Source organism: Lolium perenne, chromosome 3 (genome assembly GCF_019359855.2).
Source record: "Lolium perenne isolate Kyuss_39 chromosome 3, Kyuss_2.0, whole genome shotgun sequence".
In the NCBI taxonomy this organism is placed as follows: domain Eukaryota; kingdom Viridiplantae; phylum Streptophyta; class Magnoliopsida; order Poales; family Poaceae; genus Lolium; species Lolium perenne.
Genome location: NC_067246.2, coordinates 223544398 through 223569501, shown reverse-complemented (window position 1 = coordinate 223569501; position 25104 = coordinate 223544398).

Sequence of the window (25104 nt, the reverse complement as noted above, 5' to 3'; positions counted from 1 at the left end):
GAGCACCAAAATGGAATGAGAAATGTTTTAGAGCAGAACTTCATTTTCAATGCCTTTCCTAGCTTGGTTTGGAAACCTGGACAGAGCTTCAAATGACTTGATGCTTCCAAGATACATTGTGACTGTGTCCCACCATCTACCATCCATTTGAGATCCAACGTTCCAAACTATCTCTTATTTCGAAGCTAAAAAAGAAAAACTATTCAGAAAATTTTGAAAAAAAATCCAGTAATATGTAGATTCCTTGTTTTAAAATCTATGAATATTTCATCCCATTCGGTTGACTAGTTTGTGATTAAATAGATTCTTACGTACTCGAGCACTAGTTTAAACTAAATATATATTTGCTCACAAACCTATGATTCAAATCGAATGAAACTTCACCAAAATATAAATCGAAATATGCATGATTTACTGGAAGTTTTTCAAAATTTTCATGGTCCATGGGGTCCTCCAAAGTGCAAGCTTTTTTTTTCTTGGTTGGTACTTCAAAACCGAGTTTGGATGGTGGCAAGACTTGCACAAAGAGGATGTCAAAATTTTGGCCTTTGTGAACTTTGCAATCAACATCAAGTGTCGGACTCTCGAGAAAAAAATATGAGTTGGCGCCCACCTTTCTTTCAACCGTTGGTTCTCAATCCGAGGGTGGTCCAACTAGCTAACAAAATTGGCTTGGTATTCATGGTCTTGAACCAACGATTTGGCATGGCTTTCAATCGGTATGAGAGGTGATGTATGGAGGTGATTTATACGAGAGGGCAATAAAGAAATGTTTTGTCATCCTCGCAAAGCTAGTCTATTTGGAAAGAAATGAATAATTGGTTTTTCGCAACATTGCATGATACTAATTCATGATACTATGCATTGAAGGTGTTGTATCATAGACTAGTATTAGTCTACGATACTTCCCATTGTGACTAGTCTAAGTGAACACTAGCTATGCACAGACCTCAAAAAACACTTCTCCATCATTCTACTATTCACACTTTCTTTTTCTAATAGAACTATGTACCATTGTTTTTAATATAATCTTGTGTCGAGAGTATATATTTCTAAAATAGTCATTTTTGTTTCGCATAAGCTCAAAGAGGGGTACTTACTTATGAGAGATATCTTTCAACTAATACGTTGTAGGAGTACTTTAATTATGTGAGCTATAGTGTGAAATGCTTACTAGAACGAGTACAAAAGGTGTTTGATAACATTACGGGCCACACGCCCGATGTAGCACGCATTGTAGGAGCATTACATCAATTTAACAACTACGGAGGAGTAGCCTAGGTAGAGATAATATGCAAAGGAAATAGTTCAACAGATAGTACAACACAACTACGGAAAGGGAGTAGCCTAGGTAGAGATAAACATGCAAATGAAATAGTTCAACAGATACAAATCTTGCATTACAACACGAGTATTACATAAAGTACATCAGCCCTTCTTTACGGACCTCGTGACGCGAAGGCGAGTTCCATTGCCGGCGTTGGCGAAGCTTGGGATGAGCCACAACAGTAACTGCCGCCATGTCCATCTAATGTTGGTTTGGAAACCAACGATGCGATCTTCGAATTCAAAGCGAAGCGGCAAATTTACGGAGAAGGAGGATATGCAAGGCCTACCGCATGGTGCGATGTGTAAACAGAGTTGCTTCTCGCCATATTTGGACGGTCATGTTCTGCCCCGTCTTCTCGGAATGATAATCAGATAGTTCACTCCAAGGAAGAGAGAATATGATCCAAGGGAAATAATCCTCCTCCATGGCCTCGGTGGCATCAACTGACTGGTGTCCATGCTGTACACCTCGCAGCCAAGTAAACCCTTACCATACCCGCGAATAGTGCGACCATGACGACCCTCAGAGGTAGCAAAGACGGGTAAAATCCGAACCAGTCCAAAGTATAATCCCGCCCGTCGATGCGCCCCGGGTATGGACCGAAAAAGTCTAGAACCATCGGAGATCGTGCTAACCACCGGGAGCCAAGATTGTACCGACCTTGTTCATCAAGTTACGGCGGAATAGGTGCCGTGCTGATCAACAAAGGACCTTGCAAAGGAAAGCACAGCTTGAAGTCAGTTCAGCAAAACTTGATTAGTTCATTACATACATGAATAATGATGTAGCTAAAATACTACCTCCGATCCAAATTAATTGACTCAACTGGATATGTCTAGCTAGATATGCACAAATTAATTGACTCAAGTTTGTCTAGCTAGATGCACTGCTAGACAAAGCTGAGTCAATTTGATTTGGATCGGAGGGAGTACTTTATTTTGACTCAAAGGCATATCGCTGCTGATTTTGATTGAATATAGAGGGGGAAAGGTACAGGCATGACACGAAAACTGCACAACAAAAAGAAAAAGGCTAAAGCTAAATCTGAAACTAGCGAGTAATAGCGAAAACACATCATATGAGATGAGAAAAATTACCCCAAGAAAGTTGATTCCATGCATAAACTTACTGTCTGAAAGTTCTGACAAATACAATACCCTTGTGGATGATTGCATCGGAGTAGCCGTACGCTAAGAACTGGTTGTCAAGAACTGTCCATCTGCTAGAAGCACAGTGAAGGACTGCAATTGCCGCGTTGAAGATGGCAAGAACAGAGAAACTAGTATAATTTGAAGCAGTTGGAACTCGGCAAATAGCTATCTTCAGCAGTTGAAGGATGTTGATCATTAGACTCGAACACAAGTTTATCCGGGGTGGATTTAAACTCACTTATTGGTGGTAGAGGAATCCGGCGACCAGTGTACACATTGACAAGCTCCCAATTCAGGGGAAGCCAAGAAGGGAGATCCAATCTCCATTCGCGCCTGCCCACATGCCCGTACCACCATCTGGAATCACGGCATCGGAAGAGATCCTGTCCAGCGGCGTCAGTTGGCACAAGGTACCCTTGCAATCTTTTGCATCATGCTGCTTGTCCTTCTGCGCACCCTGCTTCTTGAACTTGTGGACGCGGGAGAAGGGATTGTGCGCGGGCGGTACCTCAGTTTGGTGAGTATGAAGAACACAGGGCATGCCAAACGGCTGAGATGCGAGCGTAGCTACACTTTGTGTTGCTGAATCATGATAAAACTTGCATGAACCGACGAGGCTCGCGGCGGTGATGACATCGCATCGGGATGCGATTTCTTCAAGGGGCCATCAGGAAACACCCAAGAATTGCCACACACATTGATCGATCTCGCCATTGGAAGGATGCGGTCAAGTGGGTGTGGGGGTGTGGGAGTGGGACGCTGGCGTTTGGGTATGAGGTATTGGAGGACAGTGCGAGCCGCAGCTGGTAGAGCGATATGGATAAAAGTCCACAACTCCTACTAGTACCATCAAACAGGTGGCTCGAGATGATCCGAAAAAGGCATGGCGGCGGTGGTGCAGGGGCTGCTGGTGTAGGCGGGGTCGCCAGAGAAGATGGAGATGAAGAAGACGGAGAAGCAGGCAAAAAAAAACAATTTGAATTGAAATCAATAATACGAGTACTACGGGCGTGCCTTCTCTCTCTGGTCTCTGCTGCACTACTGCACCTGTCGTGAAGGCGTGTGACCCGAGAAGAAGCTAATGTGCGTATCTGTCCTTGCACGCCGTGGAGCTGTATTTTGTCTCATCAAATCAGCTACTGACAGTTCAGCAGAGAAAAGATCCTTTGCCATCATCATGATATATTACCACGGGCCCACGGCGGTACATTCATCTTGTACTACCATATCTTGTCTTGCTCTATATGTTGCACAAACCACCACTTGGACATTTTTTTGCAGTTTCCACCATGTGGTGGTCTAATATGTTGCAAATTTCACCACTTGGTTATCTAATCAGCTAGTTAGTCATGTTGATAGCAAAATCGACAAGTGGGTTCAACATGTCAATGCTCCAATTAATGTTTTAGAAAAAATAATTTTTTCAAAATTCATACTTCTTTTATTTAGCTATTTAAAAATGCTTATTCATTTATTTCAACAAATATTGTGCGGTCTTGAATTTTTTCAAACAAATATTATGGCATCGAGGTTCGGGACTCACTGAAAAGGATTTGGCGTGGTACGGGAACCCGAAATGATGCCCACAACATGGTCGAAAGTGGCAAGGAACCCGTCGAGGTGGATGAACTCGGGAAACCTTGGTAGAGGTAGGGATCTTGAGGAGGCCATTAGGGTTAGCCTACCCCCCAATAAGCGTATGAACGAAAAAATTCACATAAGTAGTAGCTATTATTAAAATTTCACAAATATTACGCGCTTTTGAATATTTCAAAAGTATTGTGGCGTCACGCCGGCCTTGCCCGAATTTTACCTTTCAGGCTGGATGTCACGAGCATGATCACTCAACCAACCGGGTCCAAACATATATATACAATTGGCCTCCTCGAGCCTACACCGACCGGATTGTCGCTGAAACTGGATCATATAGTTTCTATTGGATTGATGTCCTAAGGAAATATTCCAACAACGGAAGTTGTTTGTTCGTTGTATTATATTCCTTTGGAATCTTGTTGGGCTTGTTTGGTTCGAAGAAAATTCATAGAAATTTTGTGGGATTCAAATCTCAGTGGCTCCTTTGATTCTTGAATACATGATAATTCATACTAATTCACGTGTTTTTTGTGTAGCACTACAACCAAAGAACATGCAATTCAAATTTGTGTGATTTCTCTCATATAGGATTAATTCAACATGCAATCATATTCAATTCCTACATTATTTCTATTTTAACATTTTGTACACATCATGCATGCGACCCAAACAATGCGTACATGGTGGGGGGGTTGTTTCGTTGCAAAAGCAGTTGGTCACACCACAAACAAACATGCAACAATTAATCAAAATTCACGCGGTTTCCCCGCGATGCAACCAAACAATATTCGATGAAACTAAGCATGGCATAAACATATACAATACACACCATACATTTTGGCTGCTTTGATTATTCGCAAGATTTTCAAAGTGCGGGGATATGAAAATTGTATGATTAGAGAGTGATGATCATCTCCAAATATATAGGATTGAGAAACAACGGTATTTGGATCCAATAACATTTGATTGCGTGTGAAAACCAAAAGAAATACTAGTAGTAACATACGGTTATACAATGAAGGATTTTTTGTTTTTGTATAAAAATGTATTGTCAATGAATTCTGAAAATTGCAATCCTATGAATTAAACAATCAGAAATCGTGTCAGACTAATTCCTACGTTTCGAGATTCTAGTACGGAGTATGATTTCTTTGAAGGGGCGCAGAGGGACGTGGGTAGCAATGTCTAGTCCCTCTCTTGTCTGTATACACTGTACTTACGTCAGACTAGTGTTGCTCATGAAGTCTTAATCTGACGTACTACGAAGCTAGATGCATCACCGTTTCCGATCTCTGTCCTCGTTTTTTCGATCGGCAAAATAGACAGAAATAACCCAAAGTCGAAAAGATTGGGAAAAACAAACTTTCGACATACTAGCAAGATTGGGTTATTTTTGTCCAAATTCTCATTTTTTTCTCTTGGCTTCCCTACCCTTGAATCCATGTCACTTACGTGTGTTGCCCATGCATGCGTCATGTCCCACACTTCAGTGAGCACAAGTGACGTCTTTGTACGTACGCAAACTCCCAGCGATCTTCTTTGTCAAGAGAAGACGCATCAAGATTCAAGACCCGATCGCATTTCTTGCTTTCAGCCTGGGGTCCTCCATGTAAAAGTTAGGGATTTAGATGTAATTTCATGTTTATTTTGTGTGCTGTTGTAAACTGTTGATTTTTTATGTCCATTTCAATCTTGGTCAAATCCTAGGTTTGACCTAGATTTAAACAAGTTTAAAACATGAAAATGAAAAAGTAAGCCTGGATCCTCCTTAGTCAATCCAAAATGAAGCTTTTGGGAGGTTTTTGAAATTTCCATGTTTGAAACCCAAAACCACTTCTTTTCATGCTAGACTTCATAAGACATAGTTTAGGGATAGGGGTAGATACATGATTTGTCTGGTTTCAGTATGTCTAGAGCTTGTTTATCCACTTGAATGCTTACTATATGACATAAGAAGACTATGTGCTATGGTTTTTCATTTATCTAATTTTTTTGAATTTTATGCCCATTTGAATCTTGGTCAAATCCCAGGTTTGACCAGGTTTTAAACATGTTTAAAACTTGAAAATGAAAAGGTGTAAGCATGGATCCTTTTTAGTCACTCTAAAATGAAGCTTTTGGGAGGTTCTCGAAATTTCCATGCATGCTTGAAACTCAAAACCACTTTTCTTCATGCTTGACTTCATAAGACAGAGTTTAATTAGGGTTAGGGGTAGATACACGATTTTTCTGGTTTGAATATGTCTAGACCTTGTTTATCAACTTGAATATTTACTATATGACATAATTAAGAAGGCTATGTACGTGCTTTGGTTTTTCATTCTTTAGATTTTTGTCTGAATTTTTATGCCCATTTGAATCTTGGTCAAATCCTGGGTTTGGCCAAGATTTAAATAAGTTTAAAACATGAAAATGAAAAGATAAGCATCGATCCTTCTTACTCGCTCTAAAATGAAGCTTTTGGTAGGTTTTTGAAATTTCCATGTTTGAAACCCAAAACCACTTCTCTGCATGCTTGACTTCATAAGACGAAGTTTAGGGTCGATAGGGGGTATATACATGATTTGTCTGGTTTGAATATGTCTAGACCTTGTTTATGAACTTGAATGCTTACTATATGACATAAGAAGACTATGTGCTTTGGTTTTTTTTTATTTTATGCCCATTTTAATATTGGTCAAATCCTAGGTTTGACCAAGATTTAAACAAGTTTAAAACATGAAAATGAAAAGGTAAGCCTGGATCCTTCTTAGTCACTCTAAAATGAAGCTTTTGGGAGGTTTTTGAAATTTCCATGTTTGAAACCAAAAACCACTTCTCTTCATGCTTGACTTCGTAAGACAGAGTTTAGGGTTAGGGGTAGATACATGATTTGTCTTATTTGAATATGTATAGACGTTGTTTGTCAACTTTTGAATGCTTACTATATATATATGTGACATAAGAAGACTATGTGCTTTTGTTTTTCATTTTTCTGATTTTTTTAATTTTATGCCCATTTAGATCTTGGTCAAATCCTGGTTTGACAATGATTTAAACAAGTTTAAAATATGAAAATGAAAAGGTAAGCATTGATCCTTCTTAGTCACTCTAAAATGAAGCTTTTGGTAGGTTTTTGAAATTTCCATATTTGAAACCCAAAACCACTTCTCTTCATGCTTGACTACATAAGACAAAGTTTACGGTTAGGGAGTAGATACATGATTTTTCTTGTTTGAATATGTCTAGACCTTGTTTATCAACTTTAATGCTACTATATGACATAAGAAAACTATGTGCTTTGGTTTTTCATTTTTCTGATATTTTTTGGAATTTTGATGCACATTTGAATCTTGGTCAAATCCTAGGTTTGACCAATATTTAAACAAGTATATATAGAACATGACAATGAAAAGGGAAGCATGTATCCTTCTTAATTAGTCACCCTAAAATGAAGTTTTTGGGAGGTTTTTGAAATTTCCATGTTTGAAACCTAAAACCACTTATCTTCATGCTTGACTTCGTCATAAGACAGAGTTTAGGGGTTAGGGGGTAGATACATGATTTGTCTAGCTAGTTTGAATATTTCTAGACCTTGTTTATCAACTTTAATGCTTACTATATGACATATAAGAAGACTATGTGCGCTTTGGTTTTTCATTTTTCGGTTTTTTTATTTTATGCCCATTTGAATCTTGGTCGATTTAAACAAGTTTAAAACATGGAAATGAAAAGGTAAGCATCGATCCTTCTTAGTCGCTCTAAAATGAAGCTGAATTTTGGGAGGTTTTTGAAATTTCCATGCATGTTTGAAACCCAAAACCACTTCTCTTCATGCTTGACTTCATAAGACGAAGTTTAGGGTCGATAGGGGGTAGATACATGATTTGTCTTGTTTGAATATGTCTAGACCTTGTTTATCAACTTGAATGCTTACTATATGACATAAGAAGACCATGTGCTTTTGTTTTTCATTTTTCTTTTTTTTTTAAGAATTTTATGCACATTTGATTATGGTCAAATCCTAGGTTCAACCAAGATTTAAACAAGTTTCAAGCATGAAAATGAAAACGTAAGCCAAGATCCTTCTTAATTAGTCACTCTAAAATATATGAAGCTTTTGGGACGTACTTGAAATTTCCATGTTTGAAACCCAAAACCAATTCTCTTCATGATTGACTTCATAAGACAGAGTTTAGGGTTAGGGGTAGATATACACATGATTTTTCTGGTTTGAATATGTCTAGACCTTGTTTATCAACTTGAGTGTTTACTATATGACATAATTAAGAAGGCTATGTGCTTTGGTTTTTCATTCTTTAGATTTTTTGTCTGAATTTTTATGCCCATTTGAATCTTGGTCAAATCCTAGGTTTGACCAAGATTTAAATAAGTTTAAAACATGGAAATGAAAAGGTAAGCATCGATCCTTCTTAGTCGCTCTAAAATGAAGCTGAATTTTGGGAGGTTTTTGAAATTTCCATGTTTGAAACCCAAAACCACTTCTCTTCATGCTTGACTTCATAAGACGAAGTTTAGGGTCGATAGGGGGTAGATACATGATTTGTCTTGTTTGAATATGTCTAGACCTTGTTTATCAACTTGAATGCTTACTATATGACATAAGAGGACTATGTGCATTGGTATTTCATTTTTTGATTTTTATGCCCATTTGAGAATCTTGGTAAAATCCTAGGTTTGTTGAGCAAGATTTAAACAAGTTTAACATGTGAAAATGATAAGGTAATTAAGTCTAGATCTTTCTCTTAGTAACTCTAAAATGAAGCTTTTGGGAGGTTCTTGAATTTACCATGTTTGAAACCCAAAACCACCGTACTTCTGTTCATGCTTGACTTCATAAGACAGAGTTTAGGGTTAGGGGTAGATACATGATTTTTCTGGTTTGAATATGTCTAGACCATGTTTATCAATTTGAATGCTTACTATATGACATAAGAAGGCTATGTGCTTTGGTTTTTCATTCTTTCGATTTTTTTTAAAATTTTATGGCCATTTGAATCTTGGTCAAATCCTAGGTTCGACCAAGATTTAAACAAGTTTAAAACATGACAATGAAAAGGTAATTAATCATGGATCCTTCTTAATTAACCAGCCAGTCTAATTAAAATGAAGCTTTTTGGGAGGTTTTTGAAATTTCCATGTTTGAAACCCAAAACCACACTTCTCTGCTTCATGCTTGACTTCATATATAATTAAGACAAAGTTTAGGGTTAGGGGTACATGATTTGTCTGGTTTGAATATGTCTAGACCTTGTTTATGAACTTGAATGCTTACTATATGACATAAGAAGACTATGTGCTTTGGTTTTTTATTTTATTTATTTTTTATTTTATGCCCATTTGAATATTGGTCAAATCCTAGGTTTGACCAAGATTTAAACAAGTTTAAAACATGAAAATGAAAAGGTAAGCCTGGATCCTTCTTAACTAGTCACTCTAAAATGAAGCTTTAATTTTGGGAGGTTTTTGAAATTTCCATGTTTGAAACCAAAAACCACTTCTCTTCATGCTTGACTTCATAAGACAGAGTTTATATATGGTTTTAGAGGGGTAGATACATGATTTGTCTTATTTGAATATGTCTAGCTAGACCTTGTTTATCAACTTTTGAATGCTTACTATATATATGTATGTGACATAAGAAAACTATGTGCTTTGGTTTTTCATTTTTCTGTTTTTTGGAATTTTGATGCACATTTGAATCTTGGTCAAATCCTAGGTTTGACCAAGATTTAAACAAGTATAGAACATGAAAATGAAAAGGGAAGCCTGTATCCTTCTTAATTAGTCACCCTAAAATGAAGTTTTTGGGAGGTTTTTGAAATTTCCATGTTTGAAACCCAAAACCACTTATCTTCATGCTTGACTTCGTCATAAGACAGAGTTTAGGGGTTAGGGGGTAGATACATGATTTGTCTAGCTAGTTTGAATATGTCCAGACCTTGTTTATCAACTTTAATGCTTACTATATGACATATAAGAAGACTATGTGCGCTTTGGTTTTTCATTTTTCTGTTTTTTTTATTTTATGCCCATTTGAATCTTGGTTAAATCCTAGATTGACTTCATAAGACAGAGTTTAGGGTTAGGGGTAGATATACACATGATTTTTCTGGTTTGAATATGTCTAGACCTTGTTTATCAACTTGAGTGTTTACTATATGACATAATTAAGAGGGCTATGTGCTTTGGTTTTTCATTCTTTAGATTTTTTGTCTGAATTTTTATGCCCATTTGAATCTTGGTCAAATCCTAGGTTTGACCAAGATTTAAATAAGTTTAAAACATGAAAATGAAAAGGTAAGCATCGATCCTTCTTAGTCGCTCTAAAATGAAGCTGAATTTTGGGAGGTTTTTGAAATTTCCATGTTTGAAACCCAAAACCACTTCTCTTCATGCTTTACTTCATAAGACGAAGTTTAGGGTCGATAGGGGGTAGATACATGATTTGTCTGGTTTGGATATATCTAGACCTTGTTTATCAACTTGAATGCTTACGATATGACATAAGAACACTATGTGCTTTAATTTTTTTTGTTTTTTTGTGCCCATTTGAATCTTGGTCAAATCCTAGCTAGGTTTGACCAAGATTTAAACAAGTATAGAACATGAAAATGAAAAGGGAAGCCTGTATCCTTCTTAGTCACCCTAAAATGAAGTTTTGGGAGGTTTTTGAAATTTCCATGTTTGAAACCCAAAACCACTTCTCTTCATGCTTGACTTCTTAAGACATAGTTTAGGGGTTAGCGGGTAGATACATGATTTGTATGGTTTGAATATGTCTAGACCTTGTTTATCAACTTTAATGCTTACTATATGACATAAGAAGACTATGTGCTTTGGTTTTTCATTTTTCTGTTTTTTTTTTTTTTGAATTTTCTGCCAATTTTGTTTGACCAAGATTTAGACAAGTTTTACACGTCAAAACGAATTTGAATAAGTTTGAAATATTTGAAATGGGGCTTTTGGCTTAAACGTTTGAAACCCAAAACGACTTCTCCTCATGCTAGACTTCATAAGACCGAGTTTAGGGTTAGGGGGTAGATACATGATTTGTCTGGTTTGAATATGTCTAAACCTTGTTTATCAACTTGAATGCTTACTATATGACATAAGAAGACCATGTGCTTTTGTTTTTCATTTTTCTATTTTTTTAAAGAATTTTATGCACATTTGATTCTGGTCAAATCCTAGGTTCAACCAAGATTTAAACAAGTTTCAAGCATGAAAATGAAAATGTAAGCTAAGATCCTTCTTAATTAGTCACTCTAAAATATATGAAGCTTTTGGGACGTACTTGAAATTTCCATGTTTGAAACCCAAAACCAATTCTCTTCATGATTGACTTCATAAGACAGAGTTTAGGGTTAGGGGTAGATATACACATGATTTTTCTGGTTTGAATATGTCTAGACCTTGTTTATCAACTTGAGTGTTTACTATATGACATAATTAAGAAGGCTATGTGCTTTGGTTTTTCATTCTTTAGATTTTTTGTCTGAATTTTTATGCCCATTTGAATCTTGGTCAAATCCTAGGTTTGACCAAGATTTAAATAAGTTTAAAACATGGAAATGAAAAGGTAAGCATCGATCCTTCTTAGTCGCTCTAAAATGAAGCTGAATTTTGGGAGGTTTTTGAAATTTCCATGTTTGAAACCCAAAACCACTTCTCTTCATGCTTGACTTCATAAGACGAAGTTTAGGGTCGATAGGGGGTAGATACATGATTTGTCTTGTTTGAATATGTCTAGACCTTGTTTATCAACTTGAATGCTTACTATATGACATAAGAGGACTATGTGCATTGGTATTTCATTTTTTGATTTTTATGCCCATTTGAGAATCTTGGTAAAATCCTAGGTTTGTTGAGCAAGATTTAAACAAGTTTAACATGTGAAAATGATAAGGTAATTAAGTCTAGATCTTTCTCTTAGTAACTCTAAAATGAAGCTTTTGGGAGGTTCTTGAATTTACCATGTTTGAAACCCAAAACCACCGTACTTCGTTCATGCTTGACTTCATAAGACAGTAGTTTAGGGTTAGGGGTAGATACATGATTTTTCTGGTTTGAATATGTCTAGACCATGTTTATCAATTTGAATGCTTACTATATGACATAAGAAGGCTATGTGCTTTGGTTTTTCATTCTTTCGATTTTTTCTGAAATTTTATGGCCATTTGAATCTTGGTCAAATCCTAGGTTCGACCAAGATTTAAACAAGTTTAAAACATGACAATGAAAAGGTAATTAATCATGGATCCTTCTTAATTAACCAGCCAGTCTAATTAAAATGAAGCTTTTTGGGAGGTTTTTGAAATTTCCATGTTTGAAACCCAAAACCACACTTCTCTGCTTCATGCTTGACTTCATATATAATTAAGACAAAGTTTAGGGTTAGGGGGTACATGATTTGTCTGGTTTGAATATGTCTAGACCTTGTTTATGAACTTGAATGCTTACTATATGACATAAGAAGACTATGTGCTTTGGTTTTTTATTTTATTTATTTTTTATTTTATGCCCATTTGAATATTGGTCAAATCCTAGGTTTGACCAAGATTTAAACAAGTTTAAAACATGAAAATGAAAAGGTAAGCCTGGATCCTTCTTAACTAGTCACTCTAAAATGAAGCTTTAATTTTGGGAGGTTTTTGAAATTTCCATGTTTGAAACCAAAAACCACTTCTCTTCATGCTTGACTTCATAAGACAGAGTTAATTTATGGTTTTAGAGGGGTAGATACATGATTTGTCTTATTTGAATATGTCTAGCTAGACCTTGTTTATCAACTTTTGAATGCTTACTATATATATGTATGTGACATAAGAAAACTATGTGCTTTGGTTTTTCATTTTTCTGTTTTTTTTTTGGAATTTTGATGCACATTTGAATCTTGGTCAAATCCTAGGTTTGACCAAGATTTAAACAAGTATAGAACATGAAAATGAAAAGGGAAGCCTGTATCCTTCTTAATTAGTCACCCTAAAATGAAGTTTTTGGGAGGTTTTTGAAATTTCCATGTTTGAAACCCAAAACCACTTATCTTCATGCTTGACTTCGTCATAAGACAGAGTTTAGGGGTTAGGGGGTAGATACATGATTTGTCTAGCTAGTTTGAATATGTCCAGACCTTGTTTATCAACTTTAATGCTTACTATATGACATATAAGAAGACTATGTGCGCTTTGGTTTTTCATTTTTCTGTTTTTTTATTTTATGCCCATTTGAATCTTGGTTAAATCCTAGATTGACTTCATAAGACAGAGTTTAGGGTTAGGGGTAGATATACACATGATTTTTCTGGTTTGAATATGTCTAGACCTTGTTTATCAACTTGAGTGTTTACTATATGACATAATTAAGAGGGCTATATGCTTTGGTTTTTCATTCTTTAGATTTTTTGTCTGAATTTTATGCCCATTTGAATCTTGGTCAAATCCTAGGTTTGACCAAGATTTAAATAAGTTTAAAACATGGAAATGAAAAGGTAAGCATCGATCCTTCTTAGTCGCTCTAAAATGAAGCTGAATTTTGGGAGGTTTTTGAAATTTCCATGTTTGAAACCCAAAACCACTTCTCTTCATGCTTGACTTCATAAGACGAAGTTTAGGGTCGATAGGGGGTAGATACATGATTTGTCTGGTTTGGATATATCTAGACCTTGTTTATCAACTTGAAAGCTTACGATATGACATAAGAACACTATGTGCTTTTATTTTTTTGTTTTTTTGTGCCCATTTGAATCTTGGTCAAATCCTAGCTAGGTTTGACCAAGATTTAAACAAGTATAGAACATGAAAATGAAAAGGGAAGCCTGTATCCTTCTTAGTCACCCTAAAATGAAGTTTTGGGAGGTTTTTGAAATTTCCATGTTTGAAACCCAAAACCACTTCTCTTCATGCTTGACTTCTTAAGACATAGTTTAGGGGTTAGCGGGTAGATACATGATTTGTATGGTTTGAATATGTCTAGACCTTGTTTATCAACTTTAATGCTTACTATATGACATAAGAAGACTATGTGCTTTGGTTTTTCATTTTTCTGTTTTTTTTTTGAATTTTCTGCCAATTTTGTTTGACCAAGATTTTGACAAGTTTTACACATCAAAACGAATAAGTAAGCCTGGATCCTTCTTAGTCACTCCAAAATGTACCAATTGATAGGTGCGTTAACTTTGCTTCATGGAAAAAATAATGTCATGTAAATGAGTTAACTTGGATTTCCTACCCTTGAATCCATAGGAAACTTTGTTCTAATGCACTATAATAATCAACCGAGCTTTTACACCAGCAGGTCTGTCACTTACGTGTGGTGCCCATGCGTGAGGTCCCACACTTCAGTGAGCACAAGTCACGTGCAATAGGTACGCAAACTCCCAGCCATTTTCTTTGTCAAGAGAAGACGCATCAGGATGCGTATTGGAAGTCTGTGGGTCCTTCTGGATCCTTCGGTTGTCCCTCTCACAAAAAAAAACAAATCTCTCTCATTCTCGGCCTCGCTCGACTCGCTCGCTCGCTCGCACCTCCTGCTCACTGACAAACCCTGCACAAAAGTCAACATCATCACCCGAAAAAGGGGAGACACCATAATTCTCTCCTTTCTTCTCTCCTTCCGAGTGATCCCTCTTCCTCCGAGTTTCACTCGACGGGCAAACACACATGTCTTTGCATAGTAGAAAAATCGACCTACGAATCTATAATTAAATAGGTTAAACTAGGGTTTTGCCCAAGATTACGAGATCAAGGTTCAAAAAATCCAACTACGGGGTTCGAACAACCCCATTTCTAATCCAAGATTTTTTTCGACCTCATCCAATGGCCTCAAACTATAGGCCGGGTTAGCATCTAGTGCAGTATGTGTGAGAATGTATGCACTATGTGTGCTATAACTTGTGTGTCTTTCAAATTTGAACCAAATTTGAATAAGTTTGAAATATTTGAAATGGGGCTTTTGGCTTAAACGTTTGAAACCCAAAACGACTTCTCCTCATGCTAGACTTCATAAGACCGAGTTTAGGGTTAGGGGTAGATACATGATTTGTCTGGTTTGAATATGTCTAAACCTTGTTTATCAACTTGAATGCTTACTATATGACATAAGAAGACCATGTGCTTTTGTTTTTCATTTTTCTATTTTTTTTAAGAATTTTATGCACATTTGATTCTGGTCAAATCCTAGGTTCAACCAAGATTTAAACAAGTTTCAAGGATGAAAATGAAAACGTAAGCCAAGATCATTCTTAATTAGTCACTCTAAAATATATGAAGCTTTTGGGACGTACTTGAAATTTCCATGTTTGAAACCCAAAACCAATTCTCTTCATGATTGACTTCATAAGACAGAGTTTAGGGTTAGGGGTAGATATACACATGATTTTTCTGGTTTGAATATGTCTAGACCTTGTTTATCAACTTGAGTGTTTACTATATGACATAATTAAGAAGGCTATGTGCTTTGGTTTTTCATTCTTTAGATTTTTTGTCTGAATTTTTATGCCCATTTGAATCTTGGTCAAATCCTAGGTTTGACCAAGATTTAAATAAGTTTAAAACATGGAAATGAAAAGGTAAGCATCGATCCTTCTTAGTCGCTCTAAAATGAAGCTGAATTTTGGGAGGTTTTTGAAATTTCCATGTTTGAAACCCAAAACCACTTCTCTTCATGCTTGACTTCATAAGACGAAGTTTAGGGTCGATAGGGGGTAGATACATGATTTGTCTTGTTTGAATATGTCTAGACCTTGTTTATCAACTTGATTGCTTACTATATGACATAAGAGGACTATGTGCATTGGTATTTCATTTTTTGATTTTTATGCCCATTTGAGAATCTTGGTAAAATCCTAGGTTTGTTGAGCAAGATTTAAACAAGTTTAACATGTGAAAATGATAAGGTAATTAAGTCTAGATCTTTCTCTTAGTAACTCTAAAATGAAGCTTTTGGGAGGTTCTTGAATTTACCATGTTTGAAACCCAAAACCACCGTACTTGTTCATGCTTGACTTCATAAGACAGAGTTTAGGGTTAGGGGTAGATACATGATTTTTCTGGTTTGAATATGTCTAGACCATGTTTATCAATTTGAATGCTTACTATATGACATAAGAAGGCTATCTGCTTTGGTTTTTCATTCTTTCGATTTTTCATGAAATTTTATGGCCATTTGAATCTTGGTCAAATCCTAGGTTCGACCAAGATTTAAACAAGTTTAAAACATGACAATGAAAAGGTAATTAATCATGGATCCTTCTTAATTAACCAGCCAGTCTAATTAAAATGAAGCTTTTTGGGAGGTTTTTGAAATTTCCATGTTTGAAACCCAAAACCACACTTCTCTGCATCATGCTTGACTTCATATATAATTAAGACAAAGTTTAGGGTTAGGGGGTACATGATTTGTCTGGTTTGAATATGTCTAGACCTTGTTTATGAACTTGAATGCTTACTATATGACATAAGAAGACTATGTGCTTTGGTTTTTTATTTTATTTATTTTTTATTTTATGCCCATTTGAATATTGGTCAAATCCTAGGTTTGACCAAGATTTAAACAAGTTTAAAACATGAAAATGAAAAGGTAAGCCTGGATCCTTCTTAACTAGTCACTCTAAAATGAAGCTTTAATTTTGGGAGGTTTTTGAAATTTCCATGTTTGAAACCAAAAACCACTTCTCTTCATGCTTGACTTCATAAGACAGAGTTTATATATGGTTTTAGAGGGGTAGATACATGATTTGTCTTATTTGAATATGTCTAGCTAGACCTTGTTTATCAACTTTTGAATGCTTACTATATATATGTATGTGACATAAGAAAACTATGTGCTTTGGTTTTTCATTTTTCTGTTTTTTTTTTGGAATTTTGATGCACATTTGAATCTTGGTCAAATCCTAGGTTTGACCAAGATTTAAACAAGTATAGAACATGAAAATGAAAAGGGAAGCCTGTATCCTTCTTAATTAGTCACCCTAAAATGAAGTTTTTGGGAGGTTTTTGAAATTTCCATGTTTGAAACCCAAAACCACTTATCTTCATGCTTGACTTCGTCATAAGACAGAGTTTAGGGGTTAGGGGGTAGATACATGATTTGTCTAGCTAGTTTGAATATGTCCAGACCTTGTTTATCAACTTTAATGCTTACTATATGACATATAAGAAGACTATGTGCGCTTTGGTTTTTCATTTTTCTGTTTTTTTATTTTATGCCCATTTGAATCTTGGTTAAATCCTAGATTGACTTCATAAGACAGAGTTTAGGGTTAGGGGTAGATATACACATGATTTTTCTGGTTTGAATATGTCTAGACCTTGTTTATCAACTTGAGTGTTTACTATATGACATAATTAAGAGGGCTATGTGCTTTGGTTTTTCATTCTTTAGATTTTTTGTCTGAATTTTTATGCCCATTTGAATCTTGGTCAAATCCTAGGTTTGACCAAGATTTAAATAAGTTTAAAACATGGAAATGAAAAGGTAAGCATCGATCCTTCTTAGTCGCTCTAAAATGAAGCTGAATTTTGGGAGGTTTTTGAAATTTCCACGTTTGAAACCCAAAACCACTTCTCTTCATGCTTGACTTCATAAGACGAAGTTTAGGGTCGATAGGGGGTAGATACATGATTTGTCTGGTTTGGATATATCTAGACCTTGTTTATCAACTTGAATGCTTACGATATGACATAAGAACACTATGTGCTTTTATTTTTTTGTTTTTTTGTGCCCATTTGAATCTTGGTCAAATCCTAGCTAGGTTTGACCAAGATTTAAACAAGTATAGAACATGAAAATGAAAAGGGAAGCCTGTATCCTTCTTAGTCACCCTAAAATGAAGTTTTGGGAGGTTTTTGAAATTTCCATGTTTGAAACCCAAAACCACTTCTCTTCATGCTTGACTTCTTAAGACATAGTTAAGGGGTTAGCTGGTAGATACATGATTTGTATGGTTTGAATATGTCTAGACCTTGTTTATCAACTTTAATGCTTACTATATGACATAAGAAGACTATGTGCTTTGGTTTTTCATTTTTCTGTTTTTTTGAATTTTACACAATTTTGTTTGACCAAGATTTAGACAAGTTTTACACGTCAAAACGAATAAGTAAGCCTGGATCCTTCTTAGTCACTCCAAAATGTACCAATTGATAGGTGCGTTAACTTTGCTTCATGGAAAAAATAATGTCATGTAAATGAGTTAACTTGGATTTCCTACCCTTGAATCCATAGGAAACTTTGTTCTAATGCACTATAATAATCAACCGAGCTTTTACACCAGCAGGTCTGTCACTTGCGTGTGGTGCCCATGCGTGAGGTCCCACACTTCAGTGAGCACAAGTCACGTGCAATAGGTTCGCAAACTCCCAGCCATTTTCTTTGTCAAGAGAAGACGCATCAGGATGCGTATTGGAAGTCTGTGGGTCCTTCTGGATCCTTTGGTTGTCCCTCTCACAAAAAAAACAAATCTCTCTCATTCTCGGCCTCGCTCGACTCGCTCGCTCGCTCGCTCGCACCTCCTGCTCACTGACAAACCCTGCACAAAAGTCAACATCATCACCCGAAAAAGGGGAGACACCATAATTCTCTCCCTTCTTCTCTCCTTCCGAGTGATCCCTCTTCCTCCGAGTTTCACTCGACGGGCAAACACACATGTGCTGCATAGTAGAAAAATCGACCTACGAATCTATAATTAAATAGGTTAAACTAGGGTTTTGCCCAGTACTACGGATCAAGGTTCAAAAATCCAACTACGGGGTTCGAACAACCCCATTTCTAATCCAAGATTTTTTCGACCTCATCCAATGGCCTCAAACTATAGGCCGGGTTAGCATCTAGTGCGGTATGTGTGAGAATGTATGCACTATGTGTGCTATAACTTGTGTGTCTTTCAAATTTGAACCAAATTTGAATAAGTTTGAAATATTTGAAATGGGGCTTTTGGCTTAAACGTTTGAAACCCAAAACGACTTCTCCTCATGCTAGACTTCATAAGACCGAGTTTAGGGTTAGGGGTAGATACATGATTTGTCTGGTTTGAATATGTCTAAACCTTGTTTATCAACTTGAATGCTTACTATATGACATAAGAAGACCATGTGCTTTTGTTTTTCATTTTTCTATTTTTTAAAGAATTTTATGCACATTTGATTCTGGTCAAATCCTAGGTTCAACCAAGATTTAAACAAGTTTCAAGCATGAAAATGAAAACGTAAGCCAAGATCCTTCTTAATTAGTCACTCTAAAATATATGAAGCTTTTGGGACGTACTTGAAATTTCCATGTTTGAAACCCAAAACCAATTCTCTTCATGATTGACTTCATAAGACAGAGTTTAGGGTTAGGGGTAGATATACACATGATTTTTCTGGTTTGAATATGTCTAGACCTTGTTTATCAACTTGAGTGTTTACTATATGACATAATTAAGAAGGCTATGTGCTTTGGTTTTTCATTCTTTAGATTTTTTGTCTGAATTTTTATGCCCATTTGAATCTTGGTCAAATCCTAGGTTTGACCAAGATTTAAATAAGTTTAAAACATGGAAATGAAAAGGTAAGCATCGATCCTTCTTAGTCGCTCTAAAATGAAGCTGAATTTTGGGAGGTTTTTGAAATTTCCATGTTTGAAACCCAAAACCACTTCTCTTCATGCTTGACTTCATAAGACGAAGTTTAGGGTCGATAGGGGGTAGATACATGATTTGTCTTGTTTGAATATGTCTAGACCTTGTTTATCAACTTGAATGCTTACTATATGACATAAGAGGACTATGTGCATTGGTATTTCATTTTTTGATTTTTATGCCCATTTGAGAATCTTGGTAAAATCCTAGGTTTGTTGAGCAAGATTTAAACAAGTTTAACATGTGAAAATGATAAGGTAATTAAGTCTAGATCTTTCTCTTAGTAACTCTAAAATGAAGCTTTTGGGAGGTTCTTGAATTTACCATGTTTGAAACCCAAAACCACCGTACTTCTGTTCATGCTTGACTTCATAAGACAGAGTTTAGGGTTAGGGGTAGATACATGATTTTTCTGGTTTGAATATGTCTAGACCATGTTTATCAATTTGAATGCTTACTATATGACATAAGAAGGCTATGTGCTTTGGTTTTTCATTCTTTCGATTTTTTTCTGAAATTTTATGGCCATTTGAATCTTGGTCAAATCCTAGGTTCGACCAAGATTTAAACAAGTTTAAAACATGACAATGAAAAGGTAATTAATCATGGATCCTTCTTAATTAACCAGCCAGTCTAATTAAAATGAAGCTTTTTGGGAGGTTTTTGAAATTTCCATGTTTGAAACCCAAAACCACACTTCTCTGCTTCATGCTTGACTTCATATATAATTAAGACAAAGTTTAGGGTTAGGGGGTACATGATTTGTCTGGTTTGAATATGTCTAGACCTTGTTTATGAATTTGAATGCTTACTATATGACATAAGAAGACTATGTGCTTTGGTTTTTTATTTTATTTATTTTTTATTTTATGCCCATTTGAATATTGGTCAAATCCTAGGTTTGACCAAGATTTAAACAAGTTTAAAACATGAAAATGAAAAGGTAAGCCTGGATCCTTCTTAACTAGTCACTCTAAAATGAAGCTTTAATTTTGGGAGGTTTTTGAAATTTCCATGTTTGAAACCAAAAACCACTTCTCTTCATGCTTGACTTCATAAGACAGAGTTTATGGTTTTAGAGGGGTAGATACATGATTTGTCTTATTTGAATATGTCTAGCTAGACCTTGTTTATCAACTTTTGAATGCTTACTATATATATGTATGTGACATAAGAAAACTACGTGCTTTGGTTTTTCATTTTTCTGTTTTTTTTTTTTGGAATTTTGATGCACATTTGAATCTTGGTCAAATCCTAGGTTTGACCAAGATTTAAACAAGTATAGAACATGAAAATGAAAAGGGAAGCCTGTATCCTTCTTAATTAGTCACCCTAAAATGAAGTTTTTGGGAGGTTTTTGAAATTTCCATGTTTGAAACCCAAAACCACTTATCTTCATGCTTGACTTCGTCATAAGACAGAGTTTAGGGGTTAGGGGGTAGATACATGATTTGTCTAGCTAGTTTGAATATGTCCAGACCTTGTTTATCAACTTTAATGCTTACTATATGACATATAAGAAGACTATGTGCGCTTTGGTTTTTCATTTTTCTGTTTTTTTATTTTATGCCCATTTGAATCTTGGTTAAATCCTAGATTGACTTCATAAGACAGAGTTTAGGGTTAGGGGTAGATATACACATGATTTTTCTGGTTTGAATATGTCCAGACCTTGTTTATCAACTTGAGTGTTTACTATATGACATAATTAAGAGGGCTATGTGCTTTGGTTTTTCATTCTTTAGATTTTTTGTCTGAATTTTTATGCCCATTTGAATCTTGGTCAAATCCTAGGTTTGACCAAGATTTAAATAAGTTTAAAACATGGAAATGAAAAGGTAAGCATCGATCCTTCTTAGTCGCTCTAAAATGAAGCTGAATTTTGGGAGGTTTTTGAAATTTCCATGTTTGAAACCCAAAACCACTTCTCTTCATGCTTGACTTCATAAGACGAAGTTTAGGGTCGATAGGGGGTAGATACATGATTTGTCTGGTTTGGATATATCTAGACCTTGTTTATCAACTTGAATGCTTATGATATGACATAAGAACACTATGTGCTTTTATTTTTTTGTTTTTTTGTGCCCATTTGAATCTTGGTCAAATCCTAGGTTTGACCAAGATTTAAACAAGTATAGAACATGAAAATGAAAAGGGAAGCCTGTATCCTTCTTAGTCACCCTAAAATGAAGTTTTGGGAGGTTTTTGAAATTTCCATGTTTGTAACCCAAAACCACTTCTCTTCATGCTTGACTTCTTAAGACATAGTTTAGGGGTTAGCGGGTAGATACATGATTTGTATGGTTTGAATATGTCTAGACCTTGTTTATCAACTTTAATGCTTACTATATGACATAAGAAGACTATGTGCTTTGGTTTTTCATTTTTCTGTCTTTTTTTGGAATTTTCTGCCAATTTTGTTTGACCAAGATTTAGACAAGTTTTACACGTGAAAACGAATAAGTAAGCCTGGATCCTTCTTAGTCACTCCAAAATGTACCAATTGATAGGTGCGTTAACTTTGCTTCATGGAAAAAATAATGTCATGTAAATGAGTTAACTTGGATTTCCTACCCTTGAAACCATAGGAAACTTTGTTCTAATGCACTATAATAATCAACCGAGCTTTTACACCAGCAGGTCTGTCACTTACGTGTGGTGCCCATGCGTGAGGTCCCACACTTCAGTGAGCACAAGTCACGTGCAATAGGTACGCAAACTCCCAGCCATTTTCTTTGTCAAGAGAAGACGCATCAGGATGCGTATTGGAAGTCTGTGGGTCCTTCTGGATCCTTCGGTTGTCCCTCTCACAAAAAAAAAACAAATCTCTCTCATTCTCGGCCTCGCTCGACTCGCTCGCTCGCTCGCTCGCACCTCCTGCTCACTGACAAACCCTGCACAAAAGTCAACATCATCACCCGAAAAAGGGGAGACACCATAATTCTCTCCCTTCTTCTCTCCTTCCGAGTGATCCCTCTTCCTCCGAGTTTCACTCGACGGGCAAACACACATGTGCTGCATAGTAGAAAAATCGACCTACTAATCTACAATTAAATAGGTTAAACTAGGGTTTTGCCCAGTACTACAGATCAAGGTTCAAAAAATCCAACTACGGGGTTCGAACATCCCCATTTCTAGACCATGTTTATCAATTTGAATGCTTACTATATATATGACATAAGAAGGCTATGTGCTTTGGTTTTTCATTCTTTCGATTTTTTTCTGAAATTTTATGCCCATTTGAATCTTGGTCAAATCCTAGGTTCGACCAAGATTTAAACAAGTTTAAATCATGACAATGAAAAGGTAATTAATCATGGATCCTTCTTAATTAACCAGCCAGTCTAATTAAAATGAAGCTTTTTGGGAGGTTTTTGAAATTTCCATGTTTGAAACCCAAAACCACACTTCTCTGCTTCATGCTTGACTTCATATATAATTAAGACAAAGTTTAGGGTTAGAGGGTACATGATTTGTCTGGTTTGAATATGTCTAGACCTTGTTTATGAACTTGAATGCTTACTATATGACATAAGAAGACTACGTGCTTTGGTTTTTTATTTTATTTATTTTTTATTTTATGCCCATTTGAATATTGGTCAAATCCTAGGTTTGACCAAGATTTAAACAAGTTTAAAACATGAAAATGAAAAGGTAAGCCTGGATCCTTCTTAACTAGTCACTCTAAAATGAAGCTTTAATTTTGGGAGGTTTTTGAAATTTCCATGTTTGAAACCAAAAACCACTTCTCTTCATGCTTGACTTCATAAGACAGAGTTTATGGTTTTAGAGGGGTAGATACATGATTTGTCTTATTTGAATATGTCTAGCTAGACCTTGTTTATCAACTTTTGAATGCTTACTATATATATATGTGACATAAGAAGACTATGTGCTTTTGTTTTTCATTTTTCTGATTTTTTTAATTTTATGCCCATTTAAATCTTGGTCAAATCCTAGGTTTGACAATGATTTAAACAAGTTTCAAATATGAAAATGAAAAGGTAAGCATGGATCCTTCTTAGTCACTCTAAAATGAAGCTTTTGATAGGTTTTTGAAATTTCCATATTTGAAACCCAAAACCACTTCTCTTCATGCTTCACTACATAAGACAAAGTTTAGGGTTAGGGGGTAGATACATGATTTTTCTTGTTTGAATATGTCTAGACCCTTGTTTATCAACTTTAATGCTTACTATATGACATAAGAAAACTATGTGCTTTGGTTTTTCATTTTTCTGATTTTTTTGGAATTTTGATGCACATTTGAATCTTGGTCAAATCCTAGGTTTGACCAAGATTTAAATAAGTATAGAACATGAAAATGAAAAGGGAAGCCTGTATCCTTCTTAGTCACCCTAAAATGAAGTTTTTGGGAGGTTTTTGAAATTTCCATGTTTGAAACCCAAAACCACTTAATCTTCATGCTTGACTTCGTCATAAGACAGAGTTTAGGGGTTAGGGGTAGATACATGATTTGTCTAGTTTGAATATGTCTAGACCTTGTTTACCAACTTTAATGCTTACTATATGACATATAAGAAGACTATGTGCGCTTTGGTTTTTCATTTTTTCATTTTTTTATTTTATGCCCATTTGAATCGTGATCAAATCCTAGATTTGACCAAGATTTAAACAAGTTTAAAACATGAAAATGGAAAGGTAAGCCTGGATCCTTCTTAGTCGCTCTAAAATGAAGCTTTTGGGATGATTTTGAAATTTCCATGTTTGAAACCCAAAACCAATTCTCTTCATGCATGCTTGACTTCATAAGACAGAGTTTAGGGTTAGGGGGTTAGATACATTATTTGTCTAGTTTGAATATGTCTAGACTTTGTATATCAACTTGAATATATTATTGTACCATGTCTCCACACAGCCCAAAATGCACATATTTTCAAAAGTTTTCATGCTTGAGTACTTGTAACTAGTAAAAATAGAAAGTAAAAATAGGAACCCCATGTATGAAGGATACTAAAAAGAACTCTTTCACATTTTTTAGATTATGAGTTTGCTTGGCTTCATACACAAGTGAGTACATGTCATGCAAAAATTAACACGAAATTTAGTTATCATGACCCATTTTTGGTAGGCATTGTGCATATCGCCTTGAGAAACATCTTTGCGAGCTAGTGTATTAAACGTTTATTCACATATAATGGATTTTTTTTTTTACTTTATTAGTGCACACAATGACAGAATCGGCCAAATGTGTATGATTTTTGTGAAGGTGCTAGAAAAACAAGATGCACTACGATGAAGCATGAAAGGAGGCAAGGGGAGGGATAGTGAAGAGGTGGGAGAGACCGAGAGATGAACCGCAAGGTAATTAAAAAATTGGGGCCAAAACGATTCCAACTTCCTAGGCATTGACCAACTTTGCCCCTCTTAACCCAACGTGGCAGTGAACC